This window comes from Dermacentor variabilis, chromosome 4, assembly GCF_050947875.1.
Source record: "Dermacentor variabilis isolate Ectoservices chromosome 4, ASM5094787v1, whole genome shotgun sequence".
Lineage (NCBI taxonomy): Eukaryota > Metazoa > Arthropoda > Arachnida > Ixodida > Ixodidae > Dermacentor > Dermacentor variabilis.
In genome coordinates, this window is record NC_134571.1 from 225381881 (window position 1) to 225402733 (window position 20853).

At 47.9% G+C, this 20853-nt stretch overlaps 1 long non-coding RNA gene across 1 annotated transcript; it reads right to left on the reverse strand.

Moving 5' to 3' along the window:
• Positions 1 to 14199: 14199 nt before the first annotated feature.
• Positions 14200 to 18034, reverse strand: LOC142580138 (uncharacterized). The gene is made up of 3 exons (XR_012827578.1): positions 17641 to 18034; positions 17222 to 17398; positions 14200 to 15234 (listed from the first exon to the last, which is right to left on the reverse strand). It is a non-coding gene; the product is annotated as an uncharacterized LOC142580138 (long non-coding RNA).
• Between the last annotated feature and the right edge of the window lie 2819 nt (positions 18035 to 20853).

Sequence of the window (20853 nt, forward strand, 5' to 3'; positions counted from 1 at the left end):
AGCTTGCCCAGCTAAGCCGTCGCATAACTTGCTAAAGCCAAATGCCTGGCTGTCAGAAGAAGCATGGCCAGCGTTTCGTAAAGTGTGCCACAAACGTCGTATATGAAATTCCTCTGTCCTGCGGGAAATACTACATTGCACAGACGGGGCGTTGTGTCAACGACCGGCTTAGGGAGCATGCAAAAGGTATAAAAAATAATGAAGGTGAGCGACTTGTGGATCACTGCAGGACTTGCACCGATTGTGTTCCACGGTTCCGCGAAGCGAGGATTTTGGGTAGAGGCAAACATCAGACATCGCGTGAAACATTGGAAGCCTTCTACATCAAGAAAGCGGGTCCTAACTGTTTTAGTGATACATCGGTTTTTCTTTGCGAGGCTGAGCTGAAGTTTCTATCACGCCTACTTTGATAAAACTTTGTACTCCATGTTGCCTTGTACGCATGCGCGGTGTTTTGGAGGGCTATAAATGTCGAGTGCTTTCACCCTCATTAAACAGTTGAAGTAGCGCCCGTGGTGTCGTCGTCTTTCTTGTGTTGTTTTTTTGGCGCAAAATCTTTTCGATATGCAAGATCACCAACTAGCCAAGCAGTTAACTCTTCTAAATTCTTCTTGCCACCGCGTTAATCAGTTGCCTGTGTGTGTGGTCGTCCTTCATTCCCGCGTCCTCGGCGCCCGACGTAGCTAGATCTCGATGTGCGGTTGCACTCATTGAGAGTGCATTCAGGAGCGTTCGTCCTGTATTGCCTGCGGCGTCTGTGCGACTGCACATGGCAATCAACGAGCTACATATGAAGACGGACACAGCGGAACTTACTAAAGCAGCAGTTGCGGCGGCATCTCCGCTTTTTCAGACAACTCTTCTTGCCGCCGCGCTAATCAGTTGTCTATGTGACTGGTCGTCCTTCATTCCTGCGTCCTCGGCGCCCGACGTGGCTTAATTTCAATGTGCAGTTGCACTCATTGCGAGCGCATTCAGGCGTAGGCTTCTTGCACTGCCGGCTGCATCTGTGGCGTGTGGACGTGACTATCAACGAACACCATCTAAAGGTAGACACAACGGCACTTACTCCAGCAGCAGTTGCGGCGTTATCTCCGCTTTTTCCGACAACTCTTCTTGCCGCCACGCTTATCAGTTGCCTGTGTTCGTGGTTGTCCTGGATTCCTGCGTCCTCGGCACAGGACATGGTTTAATTTCGATGTGCGGTTGCACTCATTGTGAGCGCATTCAGGCGTTGGCGTCTTGTACTGCCCGCTGCGTCTGTGCGGACTAAACGTGACTATCAACGAGCACTATATAAGGATGGACACAACGGCACTTACTGCAGTAGGAGTTGCGGCGGCATCTACGCTTTTTCAGACAATTACTCTTGCCACCACGTTAATCAGCTGCCTGTGTGCGTGGTCGTCCTTGATTCCTGCGTCCTCGGCACTCGACGTGGCTTAATTTCAATGTGCAGTTGCACTCATTGCGAGCGCATTCTGGCGTAGGAGTCTTGCACTGGCGGCTGCTTCTGTTCGGACTGGACGTGACTATCAAGGAACACCATATAAAGGTGGACACAGTGGCACTTACTCCAGCAGCAGTTGCGGCGGCATCTACGCTTTTTCAGACAATTCGTCTTGCCACCACGCAAATCAGTTGCCTGTGTTTGTTGTCGTCCTTGATTCCTGCGTCCTCGGTGGCTTAATTTTGATGTCCGCTTGCACTCATTGTGTGCGCATTCTGGCGTGTGCGTCCTGTACTGCTGCTGCGTCTTTGCGGACTACACGTGACTATCAACGAGTAGTATATAAAGATGGACACAATGGTACTTACGCCAGCAGCAGTTGCAGCGGCATCTAAGCTTTTTCAGACAATTCGTGTTGCCACCACGTTAATCAGTTCTCTGTGTGCGTGGTCGTCCTTTGTTGCTGCGTCCTCGGTGGCTTAACTTTGATGTGCGGTTGCACTCATTGTGTGCGCATTCAGGCGTGTGCGTCCTGTACTGCCTGCTGTGTCTGTGCGGACTGGACGGGACTATCAACGAGCACACAACGGCTCTTACTCCTGCAGAAGTTGCGGCGGCATCTATGCTTTTTCAGACAATTCTGGCCACCACATTAATCAGTTGCTTGTGTTCGTGGTCGTCCTTGATTCCTGCGTCCTCGGCGCCTGACGTGGCTTAATTTTGGTGTGCGGTTGCACTCATTGTGTGCGCATTCAGGCGTTTGCGTCCTGTACTGCCTGCTGCGCCTTTGCGGACTACACGTGACTATCAACGAAAACCAAATAAAGGTAGACACAACGGCACTTACTCGAGCAGCAGTTGCGGCGGCATCTCCGCTTTCTCAGACAATTTTTTTTGCCACCAAATTAATCAGTTGCCTGTGTTCGTGGTCGTCCTCGATTCCTGCGTCCTCGGCGCCCGACGTGGCTTAATTTGGCACGGCAGCACCGCAACCGCCATGCCGTCTAATCAGCGATTTTTGTTCCTCGAGCAGGTACTGCTGCTTTGCGCATCGATTCAAGCGCAAGACCCGGACATGTGCATCGTCGGATCGGCTTCTGACGCGGCCGGTATCAGCGTTGGAACGTTGGACAGCCTCAAACCCGGATGCCATGGAACGACGACTACTGTCTGGGACAAGCCTATAAAGCTGTCACCTTTGGGAGTCGGCTTCAGTGGACACGGCAGCACCGCAACCGCCATGCCGTCTAATCAGCGATTTTTTTCCCTCGAGCAGGTACTGCTGCTTTGCGCATCGATTCAAGCGCAAGCCCCGGGCATGTGCATCGTCGGATCGGCTGCTGACGCGGCCGGTATCAGCGTTGGAACGTTGGAGAGCCTCAAACCCGGATGCCATGGAACGACGACTACTGTCTGGGACAAGCCTATAAAGCTGTCACATTTGGGAGTCGGCTTCAGTGGGCACGGCAGCACCGCAACCGCCATGCCGTCTAATCAGCGATTTTTGTTCCTCGAGCAGGTACTGCTGCTTTGCGCATTGATTCAAGCGCAAGCCCCGGACATGTGTATCGTCGGATCGGCTGCTGATGCGGCCGGTATCATCGTTGGAACGTTGGACAGCCTCAAACCCGGATGCCATGGAACGACGACTACTGTCTGGGACAAGCCTATAAAGCTGTCACCTTTGGGAGTCGGCTTCAGTGGGCACGGCAGCACCGCAACCGCGATGCCGTCTAATCAGCGATTTTTGTTCCTCGAGCAGGTCAGTTACTATACCAAATTTGGTTACAGAAACGACAACCGTTTTGTTGTAGTGCTGCCGTGCCCGAGTGTGCTTTTTTCCGAATTTGCATCTATGTGCCTCTTGTTGTCGGGTGATGTAGAGCTAAATCCAGGGCCTGACACTAAGGTTTTGTTGAAGGAGCTTTGCGATGGGCAAAGAGCAATTCAAAAGGATCTAGATAGCCTCGGAAAGCGGCTCGAGTGTGTAGAAAAGAGCATTCAAATTGTTAGGGATCAAGCAAATAGCATCGTTAAGTTAACAAAAACTGTTAAAGAACTAAACGATACCGTCGTGAAGCAACAGGAGAGGTTGATAAGTTTAGAGGACGGAAACCGGCGAAAAAACCTCGTGGTCTTTGTAATCAAAGAAAGCGAAAAAGAATCCGCTGATGACCTTGACACAAAAGTTCTCAGTGAAGTTTTTGAACGAAAACTTGGCGTGACGTTGAACACGGTAGAAAGAATTCACAGAATTGGCAAGAAAAATAGTAAGCACCCTCGACCAGTGATCTGGAGACTTTATGACTGCAGAGAAAAATCAAAACTGTACCAAAACTGCAAGAAACTTAAAGGAAGCGGCATTTCGATTGGCGATGACTTTTCCAAGGAAACACTGGCGAAACGCAAGCTGCTCTGGAATTCGGCAAAACAGGAACGTGATGATGGCGAACGAGTCCACCTTAATTATGACAAGTTAACAATAAACAGCGACGTGTTTGCCTGGGATTACTCTAAGAACCGCCGAGTACGAATACGCCGAAATAACCCTCCACCGGCCGAAGGCTCGGAATGAAGCCATGTGAGCCTAAAGTATTCTGATTTTCGATTAGTTAACTTCAATGCTAGGAGCCTTACGAATAAAATTACTGATTTGAATACTTATTGGCTAGCTACGATCCACATATTGTCACTATTAGTGAAACATAGCTTCGTCCCGAAATAAAAGATGATGAAATCATACCCCCCGGCTACAAAACATTTCGCAATGATCGAGAATCGCGAGGAGGAGGTGTAGCCATCATAGTGAAAGAAAATATTCAGTGCCTACAGATGCAAGGCATTCCTAATCACGAGGGTGTTTGGTGTCAAATAAACTTCGAAAATTCGTCATTTATTATTGGAGCGTTGTACAGGCCATCAAGCGCGCACGTATCATATTTAGAAGATTTACAACGCCACTTGGAGGGACTTAAACCCTCGAAATGTAAGCTGATTCTCGCGGGTGATTTTAGCCTCGGGGGTATTGACTGGAACAATTTCACAATTGATGCAAAAGAGCGGGCTTCTTGCGAAGTTCTTCTTGATATCGCCTTCAATCATGATTTGACGCAGGTTGTTCGTGAAAACACACGTATAGCAGGATCAGCACAGTCTAGGCTTGACTTAGTTTGTAATTATCCAAACATGCATCAAGAAAAAGTACAAATTCAAAGTGGACTATCTAATCACAAACTTATTTCTGTTGAACTTAAAACCGATCTTACTTCTGCCCGAATTAAAGAAAAGACCACATTTGTTCGCCAGTATGACAGAGCCGATGACACGAGCATTATCGACTACTTATCATTTACGTTGGACAGTTTCAGAGCGGAAAGTGACGTCAATGACTTGTGGCTGCGGTTTAAAGATATTGTCTCGTATTGTATCTCAACGTTTGTACCGTTGCGCAAACAAAGACAAAAGAAACAAAACCCATGGGTAACCAGAGAAATAATTCATTTAAAGAGACAGATCGCCCGCCAAAGACTGAAGAGAAAAAGGAACCACGAAAAAAATAGCTCTGTTATCACGGCAATTACGAACTAAGCTTTACACAGCCAAAGAAAAGTATTACACCGAAACCTTGTCCAACTTTATGGTCTCCTCCCCACACCGTTTTTGGCGTCACTTATCACAGCCCGAAAATAACCCACATAGCATTATCATAAACGGTTCGGTTCTGCACGATCACGGAACGATAGCGTCACATTACAACACGTTTTTTTCAGTCTGTTTTTTCCCCGCGGTCTGGTGGTGATGCGTCGCAATATCAGATGCCTGGTAATCGTTCTTCGGAAATGCCGGACGTAAACGTAACGTACGAAGGCGTTGTTTCCCGTCTGCTAAATATTAACATAAAAAAATCGAATGGTCCCGACGATATACCAAATGCTTTTTTACGCAAATATGCGGAATGGATTGGACACTATCTTACGATCATTTTTAAAGCGTCACTTGAACAAAAACGCGTCCCAAATGACTGGTTAATGGCCAAGGTTGTCCCAGTTTTCAAATCAGGAGACCGGCAAAAAATTGAAAATTACCGCCCCATTTCCTTATCTTGTGTATGCTGTAAACTTCTCGAGCATGTAATATCAAAATCAATATACATTTACCTGGAAGACAAAAAACTTCTATATTCCAATCAGCATGGTTTTAGGCGAAATCTTTCGACAGTGACGCAACTGGTTGAAACAATTGATCATTTTGCGAGGGCTTTGGATAACAAGGGGCAAATTGACTGTATTTGTCTTGACATGTCAAAAGCCTTCGACAGTGTCCCTCATTCAGAACTCATTGATAAGTTGGTTCATCTTGGCATAAACTACAATGTAACACTATGGATTCGTGCATACCTAACAGGCAGAACTCAGTACGTAGAAATTAATGGCTCCAAATCAGAATTATTAGACGTCACATCGGGTGCTCCACAAGGGTCTTTGTTGGGTCCAGTCTTATTTCTTGTTTATGTTAACGATATTGCGCAATGTATTAACAAAGACATAAGGGTGCGACTCTTCGCAGATGATTGCCTCCTGCAAACAGATAAACAACCAGGATGATTCGAAAATTCTTAACGAAGCTCTGCAGGTGGTTGAACAGTGGTGTGAAATTTCAAAAATGAAAATTAACAGAAACAAAAATGTTGTATTTCGTGTCACAAACAAGACAAAACATGTTGTTGACTTTAACTACACCCTGGGTTCATTTACACTTGCCGCAGTTGATAGCCTTAAATATTTAGGCGTAACTATTTCCAAGAATCTGAGTTGGAAGGAGCACGTTAAAAACATTTGTTCGACAGCAGAAATGAACCTCTGGTTTTTGCGTAGGGAGCTCAAGCTTGCTTCAAAAGACTCTAAGTTAACTGGCTACCTATATCTGGCAAGACCCACACTGGAATACGCCAGTATTGTTTGGGACCCTTATGAAACAGGATTGAAAACCATGATTGAAAGAGTCGAACGAAGAGCTGCTCGATTAATTCTGTCTCGTTACTCGCAAACTGATTCTGTTACAGAAATGCTGCAATTACTTAACTTACCCTACCTAGCCGAACGACGCCATGTAGCCAGACTTAAGTTTCTTTTTTTGCATTGGAAAGGGCATTTCAACATAAATACTACTCCCTATTTAGCACCAAAACAAGGCAGAACCTCAAGAGGTACACATGAACATAATTTCCAGATGTCTCAACTGCATATTAATGCATACGCCAATTCTTTCTTCCCCAGAACAATAAATGAATGGAACGGGCTACCAAAAGCCATTATTCAATGTGATACCGTAACACAATTTGAAAGCAATCTGAGGCAAATCATGTCCTAAACAAAATTATGTACATTATGTTAGATTAATACAGATTGTGTTTATTGTCCCTGCATATTGCTTTTGTATTTGTGCTGTTACTAGTTTCCTGGTTCTTTTTATGAATGTATGCTCAAAAAGAGTGTTTTATGTATAACTTGCGTGCATTGTGTATAATGTACATTATTTTTTTCATTTTCTGTGCTGTACCCCACCCCTTTAACGGCCTCCGGGCCAACAGTATGACTAAATAAAATTAATAAAATAAATTTTGATATGCGGTTGCATTGTGTGCGCATTCAGGCGTGTGCGTCCTGTACTGCCTGCTGCGTCTTTGCGGACTACACGTGACTATCAACGAACACCATATAAAGGTAGACAAAACGGCACTTACTCCAGCAGCAGTGTCAGCGGCATCTCCGCTTTCTCAGACAATTCTTTTTGCCTCCACATTAATCAGTTGCCTGTGTTCGTGGTCCTCCTTGATTCCTGCGTCCTCGGCGCCCGACGTGGCTTAATTTTGATGTGCCGTTGCACTCATTGTGTGCGCATTCAGGCGTGCGCGTCCTGTACTGCCTGCTGCGACTTTGCGGGCTACACCTGACTATCAACGAGCACTATATAAGGATGGACACAACGGCTCTTACTCCGGCAGAAGTTGCGGCGGCATCTCTGCTTTTTAAGACAATTCTTCTGGCCACCACATCAATCAGTTGCTTGTGTTCGTGGTCGTCCTTGATTCCTGCGTCCTCGGCGCCCGACGTGGCTTAATTTTGGTGTGCGGTTGTACTCATTCTTTGCGCATTCTGGCTTGTGCGTCCTGTACTGCCTGCTGCGTCTTTGCGGACTACACGTGAATATCAACGGGCACTATATAAGGATGGACACAACGGCACTTACTCCAGCAGCAGTTGCAGCGGCATCTCCGCTTTCTCAGACAATTCGTCTTGCCACCACGTTAATCAGTTGCCTGTGTTTGTGGTCGTCCTTGATTCCTGCGTCCTCGGTGGCTAAATTTTGATGTCCGGTTGCACTCATTGTGCGCGCATTCTGGCGTGTGCGTCCTGTACTGCTGCTGCGTCTTTGCGGACTACACGTGACTATCAACGAGTGGTATATAAAGATGGACACAATGGCACTTACGCCAGCAGCAGTTGCGGCGGCATCTAAGCTTTTTCAGACAATTCGTCTTGCCAGCACGTTAATCAGTTCTCTGTGTGCGTGGTAGTCCTTTGTTGCTGCGTCCTCGGTGGCTTAATTTTGATGTCCGGTTGCACTCATTGTGTGCGCATTCAGGCGTTTGCGTCCTGTACTGCCTGCTGCGTTTTTGAATACACGTTACTACCAACGAACACTATATAAGGATGGACACAACGGCACTTACTCCAGCAGCAGTTGCGGCGGCATCTACGCTGTTTTAGACAATTCTTCTTGCCACCACGTTAATCAGTTGCCTGTGTGCGTGGCCGTCCTTGATTCCTGCGGCCTCGGTGGCCGACGTGGCTTAATTTCAATGTGCAGTTGCACTTATTGTGAGCGCATTCAGGTGTAGGCGTCTTGCACTGCCCGCTTCGTCATTGCGGACTACACGTGGCTTCCAACGAGCACCATATTTTATTTATTCATTTATTTATTTATTTATTTATTTATTTTCAATACTGCTACTCTCATTTGAGAGCGTGGCAGTTGGGCGATAGAGTAGAAATGTATATGAATACGCATTTAGGCAGAACAGTTAATTGAAAAAAGGAAGAAAAAAGAAAACAATTGCCCAAGGATTGTAATATGAGAAAGAAGCTGAGTTTAGAAACAAAAATGCAAGTTTTCACATGACAGTTAATTAACATGATACTGTCAGATAAGAACACCTAAGTAACTAGTTATACATAAAATAGGAGCGAACTGAAAGTTTACACTTAACGCGTGAAGAAATTTTAAATTTGTGTGAAGGGATACGCCTAGAACATACACTTTGAGAGCGAGAAGACACGAATGGAAAAAAAACCAACAATCTAGGCAAGCAATCAGCAGGAAATGGCCGTTACAAGAATTATCTTAGGACTAGCAGTAGTACGGTTATGAAAATTTATTTTGGGAACACAGGGTACCATATGTTCACATAACGACAATCAAACAAAAATGGAAAAAGAAAAGTGGGAAGTAGAAAGCAACACAATGCAAAATTTGTGACGATGACACGTGTGATGATAAATTGTTTTATTTACGCACTGGAGCTTCCACTTGTGAAGTAAATTCGGACAACGATTCGATGGCGGTTATAGCAGGATCAAGTCGGTTCCATTCAGCAATTATAAGGGGGAAGGATGAATACTTATACGTGTCATTGTTGCATGTGTATTCTGTTAAAGTATGGCAATGTTTGTTATGTGTTTTCCGAGCCTCAGAAAATGTAATGTACCTGGACACATCAATCTTATTGTTATTTTTTAGAAGCTGAAACAAGAACTTCCGACGAGCGTGTTTTGCCCTGGTAGATAGCATTTGCAATCCAGACTGCGTTAGAAGATTAGTCGGTGAGTCAGTGCGTTTATATTTGTTGTGAATGAACCTTATAGGCTTTCTTTGTACTGCCTCTAATCTTGTTATATTAGTTGTTGTATGAGGAAACCAGACTGTGTTTGCATATTCGAGAACCGGCCTAACGAACGTTGTGTAGGCCAGTAGCTTCGTTGATGTTGTAGAGAGCGCCAGGCTTCTTTTGAGGAAGAATAGTTTGCGTAACGCTCCTGCCGTGATGTTCGAAATGTGTTTATCCCACCTGAGGTCAGAGGTTAATGTAACTCCCAGGTATTTATGTTGTTCAGCTTTAGTTAGTGGTATGCCATTGTTACGTTTCGCCTACGACGCGCGGTATAGCCGGCGCGGATGCAACGGACGCCGGGGCTTCGTTCAAAGCGGCGGACATTTTGGCCCGTTCAGCGCCGCCGATACGCCTCCCCGCCAAGCGCGTCCAGGCATGTTTCAATGCCACGTGTCTTCAAGTGTGCGTGTGTGTGTGTGTGTGCATGTTGGTGCCCACGCTTGTCAAAGCGCGGCAGCCAGGGAGAGGAGCTCCCCCAAATGTGAAGCGAGGAGGTCTGATTGGCGCCGGCCCGGCGGATGCGTCACCTACTCGTCTCAACGTGCCCGAGCGGCGCCGTCACGTGCGCGTCTATCGAGGCGTTCCTTCTTGCCCTCAACTGCGAGAGTATAAAAGCAGCTGCCCCGGGACGCCAAGAGAGAGGCTCCGATTTCTTCAGTTGAGTTACGTGCTCTCCCGTCTCTCCACTTCGGTCGACATGACCGCCCGCTCTTTTGCGATGCTAGAATAAACAAGTTGTTCTGGTAGCAGTCGACTCATGCTTTGCCGGGACCTTCGGATGCTTCCAGTGGTGCCCCAGGCCGCCAGGCCAACGCTACCCTTGGGGCTTGCGACCCAGGTGCAACAACGGGTGTCAGCGCTGAGATTCCAAAAACTGTCTGCCAGCGGTGAGATCGTGACAACGGAGGCCAGCAGCGAAGATATGCAGTTGACTGTATGCTGAGCAGCACAACGACCATCTGGGAGCAGTGCAACGAGCCCTGTGTGATGACTGGTTGCCTGCAGCGGAACGACTGCGCTGAATTCTTGGCTGCGAGGTTTGTTGAGTGCGGGACTTTCTTCTTCTGAGTTTTGCCAGGCTTTTGTTAGTGTCAGAAACAGAGCTGGTAATTGTGGTTGTCGTTGCTGCCGGGTTAAGGCCCAACCACACGCAGCCCGGGATACGCGTCTCGCTACGCGTACACGTAAGCGTACGCGTCTGCGTGCGCGTACGCGGGTGATGAAGGGAAGGGCGTCCAGCCACACGATACGCGCACACGTGCGCGCTTCGCTGCGCGTAGCACAGGGCTGACAGACCAGCTGCCCAGCGATGGCGGAAACGGTCGTCTTTGGCTTTGAGAAAAGTTTATCTTTAATTTCTTTATGGCTAGCCATGTTTATTTAATTTATCAATGTTAGAGCTAGTACATTGTTTTTAAGTTGAGAAACGCACGCTGTTCGTATCTATACATCCTTATGGCAAGAAAAGCTACATCAATTATCAACATCACGCGCGATAGCGTCTGCTTGCTCACAACTGCAGCTGACATCTGCGCGCGACCACGCACGACGTTGCTGCCGAGCCCTTGCTTAGCTGCTTGCTTCGCCAGCATCAGCGTTCTCTCCCCGTAATGTACCACATGACAAAGAAGCTTTTGCTGCTGCTGCTCTTGCAACGGCGGCGGGAGCGCAGAAAGCGTCTGCGGCCTCTGCGGCGGCGACGTTGGTGGGTCCGGCCAGTCTTTCAACTGCGTAAAGAAGAAGGACTTTACGGCTGTGAGTAACTTCTTTCCTTTCGATGATCTACAGTGGTAGAACTAGGAGCCAGTGTTTGGACATGGAGACTTATCTTCGTTAGGACAGCAATTACTTATCAGCGTTTTTAAGTGCGCGCATAAGCGAAAGGGTTAAAGTAGTAATGCGGGGATCGTACTCGCAGAGCGCGAACGCCCAATTCGCAGAACAGCATCGCGTCGTCGGTGCAAGGTTCGTCCAGGTGGACAGCACCGATCGAAACGATAACGTGACGCACACGAACAGGGGGAACGACAAGAGCAGGGTGTAGTGCGGAAAGCGCGAAAGCATAGGCGAAGATCGGGCTGATTAGCCGCCGGAAGCATACAGATAGTATATTGGATACGTGGTGACAACACCTCACGACGTTTCAACCGCCGTCTGTCTAACCCGTGTATGCCGTACGACATAAACTGTTCAGCGTCAGAGGGGAAGAAGCGCTTGATTCAACAGACAATCTGTAATACTAATTTGGGGCTCCCTTCATTATTAACAGTAGACCATACTGTTTACACAGAGCTTGTGTAGCAGCCTCTTTTCTTGCACAAAATTTGTAAGGATTAAGTTTTGTAATACATTTTCTGCTATTCGATATTTTATTTGATATCCAGATTATTTTTTCTTCATTTGATTCGATTCTAAATCTACTTTTCGGTATTAGCACACCCCTACAAAAAGCTAAGGACTGCTAGTTATATTTGTGCCATTAGTATAGCACATAGATTCAAGAACACCTTTTTACACGTGTTGGTTGTCTTATATGAAGCTTGTGGAGGAGATACGATTTCCTATATTTTCTGTCTCTCAGAATTGTGACTGTAGAATATGAAGTGTAATGTAATTAAATTGTGACCTGGGGGGCAGGATAAAATTCTGTGCGACTAATTTCGGAAGTTTCTTGGCAGTGGCCACACGATTTTAATATACCGTTGACTGGCTCTCCTGTTTTGCCGAACCACTGTTTGTATTCAAGCACATAAACAAAGCAGGGGGTAAAATTAATGATGGCTAGTGGCTATACGTGTGTGTCTGTGAAAAGTGTACAGCTCCTGATACCTGCGCGTGTATATGGGCAGGGCATGGTCTTGCTGCCAGGCAATAATGCACCATTTTTTACAGATGCAACGGATACGTCAGGATGACCACGGATTTTTCTACAAGTTCTTTCGCAAGGCGCCGCAGCTCTTGGACAAGCTATTGAGCTTTTTAGCAGAGGCCCTCACATGGCAGCACCACATTCGAGAAACCCCTGGAGCCTGGAGAACGACTTGCTGTAGCATTGAGGTTGGTAAAGGACAGTTGCCCCTAGAGTAATAATGTGCGATTGCAGGAATACAGAACACCGTTTCTTTGTCATTTAATGTATCATTTATTTTAATTTATTTACATATTACTGCCCGCCGCCTTTTGGAAGCCAAATCAGGAAGGAGCCACAAAACATTGAAGCAAAACAAAAGAAAGAAGGAAACGACTGACAATGAGCGTGCATAAAAAATACTAATACATAACAATAATAATAATATATTAATAATCATCTTTATTTCTCTCTTTCCACAGAATACAGAATTATACACAACTAACAATTTATTAACTCATAAACAAATAAAAAAATGGGACACGAAATGCTGATACAAAACGAGAAATAGTAATGATGGTACTGACAATGCGCGTGAAAAGAAATACAAGAAAAAAATGATCGCATGAGCACAGAGACTGAAAGTTTCCACTTACTGCATCACCAGTGTAACAGTTACGGCTAACTCTAAAAAAAACTGCCATCGACTGGCATCGCACAAAAGCTACCTCAGTGCTTTTGACCTTGCGCAACCTGTAAAACATGCACTGAGGTATGCTTGCACATGTAGTATTAAACAAAGGTGGTAGCTAACCTACACAAATGAATTTTGATCGTATGTCACCTGAAAAGGGCCCCCCACAGCCATGTAGATCATTGTGAAGAAAAATCATGTCATCATAATTAGTATTCAAACAATTGAAACATGCGTACTAATTTTTTTTCAACTTGCATTCAAGCTACTTGGCATCCCGGTAAGACATAAAAGACGTTGCCTTGACTTACTGTGTGGGGATTGAGGCGGCTAGACTCTGCAGTGGTGTGTAAGTCATATAGTGGCGATCGTGCCTGCAAAGTATTAAACAACTGCAGAACAGCACGACAGCCGCAGAAATTTCTTACATTTTTTTCAGCTTAAGAAATTTTTTAAAGCTCACATGCTGTTCACGGCTCCCGTCAGGTAGCCCTGCTTCCTGCCAGTGAAGCAGGGTCATACGTATAAATGTCTCATTTACACACTGCCTTCAATGTCACTGATTACGTACAAAGACTTTGGCCAAACATCCAATGCAGAACATGCAAAACCAACTCTGGAACTGAGCCACGGAACACAAAGAAAAAAAATGCAAGCAATGTGGCTTGTGGATGATAGTTGTGGGAGAGGTAGAGGTTGTCTATGTTGGCAGTGAACCTCGCCTCCTGGCTATGTGGTGGCAAGACTTTTGCCTTTCTGCTACCTCTTCTAATAATAATAAAACAATATGAAAAATGCTTGCGCTGCTAGAACGCCCCGACAGGCTTTACAACTTGCAGCATATAACTGAAATTTTCAGTGGGGTCTGGTTGAAGGTTCATTACATTTTTTTATTTACAGGCATGTACAGGCATCTCTACATGCATGCACAAACTCTTCATGCACAGGTGGTGAACTCAAAAAGGTTCATTGCTGCAAGACAGGCTGAATGAGTAAACACAGATGAAAGCGATAAACATCTGTTTTGCAACAACAAACGTTTAGTTGCAAGTCAGTGCTTCTTTATCGTAGGTGTGTTGCTAAAACATGTTCACACATCTCTACAGCAGCAATGGCCAGCCAACCAGGCCCACAGATATCAACTTTATGAAATTCTTGAATACCGCACAAAAATATAGATACAACACAATGTAAAATGAACAAAAAAGAAGAGCTGAGGGGCTTTGACATGACAACAACAGACAAGGAAACATATATAAAGCATAAAGGAAAATAACTCATTTTATTTGTAATGTCAACATCACAAGGAGAAGGGAAATGAAAGTGGTCAAAATATAACTTGCCACTGGTGGGAGCTAAAACCAAAACCAATTGAGCTGGAGGCTATTCCACCATCAATTTCATAGAATGTTTATGTGTACTAGATTAGGCTCTTGGAGTGTTCTTGCATGAGTAGCGTTGGCTAACACTACCAGGGTGAGATCCAGTACATGCACATTCAGGCCCAAGAAAGTTTGCAGAGGGATAGCCATTGCTGCAGCTCTACTGGTAAAGCAATGCAAGCATAATTCAAAGTTTGTGGGTTTGTCTCCCATTAGTGAGAAGCTACCTTCTTATATACTTTCATTTTCCTCCTTATTTGTCCATTTCGATATAAAGTAATTAAATTCATCAGTGATTTCCTTTTGTTTCATTGTCTCTTGGCTTTATTATACAAAAAGTATACATTCAAAAACATTAATCTTTGAATTACTCTCCTACTTGCATCAATGTAATTTTCATGTCGAAATGCGTATCCTCACTGACCTCTCTAATGTGTTTGAGCAGAGAGACGGCAAAAGTTCGAGGTCGTCCTGTGGTTTGCATCTTTTGATTGCACTTGAAACATTGCCTAATTCCTCCAATATTAACTGACTCTAATCTTTCTTTTTCCTTTTCCTCCCCCTTGACTTTGCTTCAGAAGCAATGCTTCCTAACATATCCAGCCTACGACTGCCTGCTGAAGCCAGCGATGCTTCTGACTGCGGACTGCTGTGGTGTGCCTCAGAATACTCAGGAACCAGAACTTCTTGAAACATCGGTGATTCAAGAGATTCTAAAATGCCCTGAGACTCCACAGACTCATGTGACGCCGAAGACAGAGTCAATGCTGGCGCTTGTGACTCTTCACTTGACGGTGATGGCACTTCCAAGTGTTGCCAGATCGGAAAACTGGCACATTTTTTGTTAAGATGTCTGCAGCACTTCCCTCCTCACTCGATGGGGGCACTGGTGGAAGGTTGGCGGACATCCTGCATGTGAGCGTAATAAGGGTTGCACATACTGTCAATGTGTAAATAATGTGCCAGTCTGGATGCAAAAATATATGAAGGCTCAAATCCGTCCACATTTGTTTTAGTGTGTGATTTTATTAGCGTACACTGAAGCTCTGAATCAGTTTTGTAGGGACAAAAGTGGCTTGCCTATACAACCAGAATGAACAGTTTCTGCATGCGCATAAGTGTAGCTTTTGTATCTTTTTCTGTTTTTGCTTGTGATGCATTTAAGCAGTTCTTACGAGATCTGCATGCCTAAAGCCTAGTGATTACTTCTACTCAAAACAGTGCATGATATTTGGAATGTTTGTTTTGAAATAATTAGCAGGAAGCATTCCACTACATTTACTCAGTAAAACCACTTAATAAATTTCATGTTGAAAGACCTATGCTTGCACTCTCTAAACATAGAGTACTATAGTAGTACTGTTAGGTCTTGCTTTAGTATAAGGCTCTCTCCTGTTCTAGTTTTTCTACTGGAAACGTTCTTGGCTTGTAACTTTGTTTTCCTTTCACTTGTTTGTAAACTTCATCTCATTCTAAACTGTTTTTCTTAAATGAATGTACGTCTAAACACAGTGTGAAGCTGTGTACGTAGTAATCAGGGCATTTGTTGTTTGTATTTAGGAAGTTACATCTAATAATGTTTGCCTTCTTGCCATCTGCCTTGTAAAGGGTGTTTTGGCCCAGCAAAGCTGACCTTAGCGAGCAAACCCTTCCAGAAGGTTTCTTACAGCCAAGCTTTTTTTGCCTCTTCTCTGGACTTTCCTACCGCCACTCCTACTGTCTTGCCAAATAGCTCGCCTCATATTGATATTAATGTAGTCGTTGAACCATTGTCATCCCAGCTGACTACTGGCTACTGTGTTGCACGAGTGACAAGTACTGGACGCAATGCAAATACCAATTAAAATAATGTAACTAGATCGTGGTTTTAGCATGTAAAATTTCAATAATCATTTTTTGCACAGTGCGAATGTGTTAAACTGGATCATCTAGTCCTTCCTTGAAAATTTTGCTAAGCAGGAACAGCGTTCTCCACAAACATCGTGAAAGCTTCGCTTAAACGAGTAACCACACCACCTGGGATCTGCAGAATAACCGCAGGCTGATAATTAGGTAAGGACACTGCTGAGCAGACACAAAAAGAATTATCAATTACACAGCTGACAATGTCGTCAGTACTATGGCGCATTTATTCCTGCAGCATGATGACACTGAATGAATCCCTAAGCAAGCTAGGTAATATTTGAGGGTCTGTGATGAAGCACCGATTTGCACACTGCTGGCAAGCAACAAAATGCAAAATTAAAACTGTGCATTGAAGTGCCCAAGGTACACATGAATATTGCAACATTCAATACTCAGTTAAATACTGGCCATTGACTTGCACGCTGCCTTCTAGGATCAGTGCACAGAATAAAAAAAAACTACTTGCATGTTTTGTGTTTTGTTTTTGTGTGTGCATCATGCATGCAAGCCCTTTTCTTTTTATTCATCCTGCTAATTTGTATGTGATATTCTCTGTACTTCTGTCTTATGATTTACTGTTAGGTTTTTAAGTGCTATTTTACTTGTTATTTTGTACCTGTATTTCTGCTTTCTCTGCTCCCCACTGCAAAGCCAAACTGGCTTTGTGGGTACCTAAATAAATATACAAAGCTATTCTTGTACTGCTTGTATGTCCCCTCACCGGATCACATTTCACGAAATATGCGATAATCGGAGCGGCGATGCAGCACAAATATTTTATCGCCAATTAGACAAAGCTGAATATAATGCATACTGTGCGTCGACTTGCTTGTGTAAGCACAATATTGAGTCGATTCCCATAAGTGCGGTGCATTGCCAGCTATAACACAAACATACGGCATCGCCGGTTAACGTGGTAAAGGGAAAGCACCAAAATCCCGTGTTTCATTTTTAACACGCCGGCTAAGGTGGAAACTTCAAGATCACTTACGGTCTACTCTCCATTGTGTGGCGCAGAAACATCATCTGGTCGAAAAACAGCCAGACGACGTCGTCCTGCACGTCGTCTGGCACGGCGCGGCTCTTTTCTTTCTGAAACGTATTCCCAGGCGCCGAAATTTATTCCCCGCGGACTTCCATCACTTCTGCAGCGCTGGGATAACGTCATCTGCACAGATGAAACGCGTTTTAGACATCTGCGAGTCGGCTGATGAGAGAGTCAGCTTATACCAGTGCCACACAGCTAGGCTTTCGATGGCGATCGAGCGCGATCAAATTTCTCGATCACGATCGGTTCTACGCACATTGCGCGGTACAGGCAATCGTGATCACAAAATCCGACCCCGATCGGGCTCGATCGCGATTGAAACTGCTCCGCTGTGACGCCCGTATAAAATTCCGAGCACTCGCCTGTTCGGCAGCGTTGGGAATGACGATCCACGACCACCTCGTCAAGTGCTTGTTCTAGTGGCGCTTGTGTTTTGCCTGCTACCAAAGCGCAGGTCGAGCCTCAGCGCAGGCGATCAGCGCTTCGTTGTTGATCGCCTCCATAGCCTCTGCGCTCCATCGACACGAAACCAGCAGCGACTCCCGGCGTCTCCGCACGATTCTGAAACTTCAACAACCTTTCCGAACCGCCGGAAGTGTACATGCGGCCCACGTGACGTCGGTGCACAAGCTGCCACTTCCGTCGCGTACGCTCAAACAGACGCCCAAGATCAAGACCTCCTTGACGCGCGCGTTTCCTGCGCGTCTGCCCTCTCTAGACGCGTAGGACAGGCGCGTACGGCCTCGCAGACGCGTGACGCGCCGCCAGGCGCGCACGATTCACCGCGTGTGGTTGGGCCTTTAGTTTGCGGCAAGACAATAGTAGGCAGTAGAGAAAGCAGCATTCAGAGCAGCCATGGATTTGAAGTCGTTGCGCAAACCGATATTGCTGGAGCTTGCAAGAGAGTTGGGTCTGGATGTTTCAGACAAACTCAGAAAACCAGAACTGCTAAGGGCTATTCTTGAGTTAGAAGCTGAGGATGACGAGCTGTCGGAATACCTTGAGACCATTGAGGAGAGGGCAAAAAGACATGAGCGCGAACTTAAAGAGCAAAAAGCGAGACAGGAGCGCGAACTTAAAGAGCAGAAAAAAAAAGAAGAGCGCGAACACGCTTTGGAAATGAAGCGTCTCGAGGTCGAGATGGAACGCGCTCGTAATGGAAGTCAGGCACACGGTGCAGGAGAACGAGTATCGTTCAAAATGACTGACCTGATGCGGCCGTTTAAGCTTGGAGAGGACATTGGTTTGTTCCTGGTTAACTTTGAGCGAACGTGCGAGAAGCAGGGGTTCTCTCGGGAAACGTGTCCACAGCGCTTGCTCACTTTGTTACCCGGCGAGGAGATTCTTCTTGAGTATGGGAAGGAAAGGTTGGGGTAAAGTGCAGCGCAGTAACTGTCTCTCAGCAGAGGACACCTCAACCGCGCTGCACAGGGGGTAGGGAATGAAAGTAGGGGGAGAGAAGGAGCACCAGAAACAGCAGCACGCCGCGGAAATGTGATGGAGCTAAAGGCGGTCGGCGAGGCCGACAGCCTCGGCGAATGTCAGGAGCGCACGTAGAAGTGTCCTGTGGCGTGAAGGGCAGCCCGAGGGGTGCAGGAGTTCAGTCACGGTGTCGCACGGCAGGCCGTGCCCACGGTAAACACGGGCAAGGGACGCGCGCGCGAGCGAAAAGTTGGGGCACTCACATAGCAGGTGCTCGAGTGTCTCGATCGCGCCGCAGTCGCGGCAAAGGGGAGAGGGGGCTCCACGCAGTCGATGCCGCCGCTCGGCGGGCCACACAGAACCGGTGCGAAGGGCGAGGAGGAAGGCGCGCTCGCGCCTAGTGAATCCGGTGTGCGGGAGACGACGCGGTGGGCGCCCCTGCGCAACTCGGTCGTCGGGATGGCGGAGCGCGAGCTCCCGTCTGAAGTGGAGTCGCGCTGTATCCAGCGAGCTCACCCGGTCTGTCAGCGCGGTCGACGAGTCGTGTGCGCGCCTGGCCAGCTGGTCCGCCGTCTCGTTGCCCGCGACTCCGACGTGCGAGGGGATCCATTGCAGGCGTAGGTTGCATCGCCCCTTCAGTGCGTGCAGACGGACGGCAAGGCGCTGTGCAAGGGGCGGCGCGCGCTCGTCGAGTAGCAGCTGCTGCAGCGCGGACCTCGAGTCGCAGAGAATCGCCGCGCTGGTGATGTGCGGCGACTCCTCGAGGATGTCCGCAGCGAGGTGAAGTCCAGCTAGCTCCGCCGTGGTAGAGGAAGCCCGATAGTAGAGCCGGCACTGCTTCGTGATGCCAAGTTCGGGAGCAACACAGGCGGCAGCCGCCGAGCCGTCGCTGAGGACGGAGCCATCGGCATACAAGTGCGTCCTTCCTCCCAGGTCGTCCTCGATCCTGGCAGCAGCCTCCTGCTGTACAGCGCAGAGAGGCGTGCGATGTTTGGAGCGGACGCCCGGGAGGTCGAGACACACGTGAAGTGGCGTGCGCTGGTGTGGCGGTGGCCAGGTCGGCGGTACGGGCGGAGGGTCGACCACCAGGCTGTCGTACAGTTCGCACACTGTTCCCACTCGTGACTGGGGCAGGCAACGGATGAGGGACAGGATGGGTCCTGCGTCCGGGGCACAGGAGAGGCGCTCGAGGTGACCGAGGGCACGCAGGTCAGCCGTCAAAGAGACGGGCCACGCGCCAGTTTCCGCGAGCGTCTCCGCAACCCGCGATGAGCGAGGGAGGCCGTGGCACATGCGAAGCACTCGGCGGTGGTCGCTGTCGATGAGCTGCCACAGCCGGGCACTGACACGGCACAGTGGTAGCGCGTACAACACTTTCGGCAGTGCCACCGCAGAGTAGAGCGCCGCCGCGAACGAGGCAGGGCAGCCGTCGCCACGGGCGAGAAGGCAGCGCACCGCACTCTCCACTCGGCGCATCTCAGCGCGCAGCCGGCGCACAGCAGCGAACCATGTGAGGCGGTTGTCTATCGTGAGCCCCAGGTACCGCACTGTCAGGCGCCAGGGCAGGGGCACTCCTTCGACGAGCACACAGCCGGTGCGGCGGCGGACACCGCAGGGGCGGATCAGGATAGCCTCGGATTTCGTCGACGACAGCCGCAAGCCGATGGCGCGCAGGAAGTTCGCGACGCCGTCCAGCGCCTCCTGAAGCCGGTAGCGCATCTCCCCCGTCGCAGAGGTCGGCCCGTGCACGAGAAGCGCGATGTCGTCTGCGTAGAGCACAGCACGCACAGGGAAGCGGCCCGTTTTGGGAATGCACTCGATGATGGGCGCGAGGGCAAGGTTGAACAAAAACGGGCTCAACACGCTTCCCTGAGGCACACCGCAGCTCACAGGACGGGGCGAGCCGACCGTGCCCCCGACTCGGACAGCTGATGTTCTCCCGGCGAGGAAGGCCTCGATGTAAGCAAGGAGCCTGCCCTCCACACCGAGCGCCCGCACGGCCGAGAGGATGGTGTCGTGAGGGAGGCAGTCGAATGCGCTCTGGACATCGAGGAGCAGCAAGAAGGCAGTCTCCCTGTCGAGCCTGGCCTGCTCGAGGGTGCCGACGACGACAGCGATGCAGTCCGCCGTGGAGCGGCGAGCGCGGAAACCGC